Below are 1,875 nucleotides of genomic sequence, written 5' to 3' on the forward strand. Positions count from 1 at the left end.
ACTACAATAAGCTCTTGGTAAAACGTAGTAACATCGTAGTTTACAGTAGTTTACAATCGCCCCCTTCGCCACCGCAACTTTGTGTATCTCTCTTTTACATAGTTACACGTTTCCGTATGTATGAATTCGAATTTCCCGCCCGATCGTTCGATTCCCCCTATCTTTCTTTTCCGATTTTTTTTTCCTCCTCTTCATACGATCAACAGAGATCAAGAGAAGAAGCATTCGTTCGAATTTTTCTCTCGCGATTATGATTATGATTTTTTTTTTTTTTTTTTTTTTTTTACCGGATCCTCGATCGTTGATCGATCGATCGGCGAGAGGGCGCTAACAAACTGGTCACTTACAAGAAAAAACTAACCTCCCGTCGATCCACACACGATCACGATCGAGATCCATCCGCGTGATCCACGCGGGAAATTTCGATTCCATCATTTACAAATTATCTTTCTCTCTCGTACATTTATACTCCGCCCATCCGCTCTATTTTTCTATTCGCAAAAAATCAACGCTATTTCCTCGATCAGGTTGTTCGTGAACCACTCCTCCGCTCTATCTTTCACTCTCACTCTCATTCTCTCTTTCTCTCCCCTCCATTCACCCTGTATTCGTGTATTCGTGTGTACGTGTGTCATTTGTGTGTCACTCGCTAATGAATACGTAAGTGTAAACAATAAATAATGTATTTTTATTTTTATTTTTCTTTTTATTTTTATTATTTTTTTTTTTATTCATCTTTTTACTCGCGTAAAATCTACGATCCTTTGGTATGTGCACGCGGCGATCGAGATCGATCATCGCGGTCATCGCGCGATCCAGCCGTGTCTCATCTGTCCTCTTTCGAGGGGAGAAAAAAAAAAAAAAAAAAAAAAAAAAAGGAAACGACGCCGCTAAAGCGAGGGATCGAGATCTACTTTGCTCTCTTCCTCTCTTTCTATCCCATCGATATACATATATATATATATATATCGATCGCTTCGCGATTTCCGCTTCAGAAAAAAAAAAAAAAAAAACGTTCCGCGACGTTTCCTCACAGCGCATTTTCGCGTTTAAAGAGAACTTTTTGAAAAAAAAGGAGCCTCGTGAAAATCCCCTCTTTCCTCTCTCTTTCTCTCTATCTCCCGACTATATATATACATATGTATATAAAGAGAGAATACGTTCCATCAAGATTCCAACCATTCTGGTTCTCGAGACCACTCCCCTCCTCTCTGTCTCTCTCTAACTCGGAGATAACCGACACGATGAACCCCTCGTATTATAATAAATATAATAATGTATACTTGCTTTTGCACTTGTATTTTTTACATTATTTCATCTCTGATTAACTAATCGATACCTTATTGTCGTACGAACCGTTCGCCTGTTCTCTTTTCACTCTCTCTCTCTCTCTCTCTCTCTCTCTCTCTCTCTCTCGCTCTCTCTTTCTCCTGACTTTCCTCCCCCTTCCGCCGTTGACGAATCTCTCTTATCGCGCTCACCGCCCCGATTAAACTAGTAGCAGATATTCAGTTCGTGAACGGTTTCGAAACGCGGTCCTCGGACTACCCCCTCCCTTCCCCCCTCCCTGTTGGTGGTTTCCGAATTTTCTTCCGATTTACTCGCAATTCGCTCGTTCCACGTTATAAATATTATTTATTTGTATTCTTTTTCAATCGATAATTTCCTCCAATCAATAAATCTTTTCTTTCTTTCTTTGTACAGTGAACATTAAAATCGGTGTGGAAGGGATGTATGCTCGATATGTGTTATACCGAAAAAGTGAAAAATTTTTTGTTTTGCTTTGTACGTATAATTTAAGATTCTACAATTCGAGGAGGATAAGAATTAAAATATATTATTATTGTTGGAACGGAGCGAATCGAGTAAAGAGCA

Source organism: Apis dorsata, unplaced genomic scaffold (assembly GCF_000469605.1).
Source record: "Apis dorsata unplaced genomic scaffold, Apis dorsata 1.3 scaffold_244, whole genome shotgun sequence".
Classification (NCBI taxonomy): domain Eukaryota; kingdom Metazoa; phylum Arthropoda; class Insecta; order Hymenoptera; family Apidae; genus Apis; species Apis dorsata.